Consider the following 283-nt stretch of genomic DNA (forward strand, 5'->3'; position numbering starts at 1 on the left):
AGTAGCACAGATCCGGTTAAATTTTAAAAGAGGATACAGAATTGTTTATTTAATGCTCAAGGACATTAGAGATCTAACTCAGAAGGCGGTATAGGATACGAATCATGATTATAATTGTATAATGAAATGGTCTGAACTGTATTAGAATATTAAGAAAAAAAAAGTTGTACCTTGTGTGACTATCTGGTAAAAGTGATGTTGACTCAGTGCTGACGGACGATGATAAACAAGGTAAGGAATTATTTCTCTCTACTCAAGTGAAAAAAAGCAGACTAGAACGTCG

This window comes from Penaeus monodon, chromosome 22 (genome assembly GCF_015228065.2).
Source record: "Penaeus monodon isolate SGIC_2016 chromosome 22, NSTDA_Pmon_1, whole genome shotgun sequence".
NCBI lineage: Eukaryota > Metazoa > Arthropoda > Malacostraca > Decapoda > Penaeidae > Penaeus > Penaeus monodon.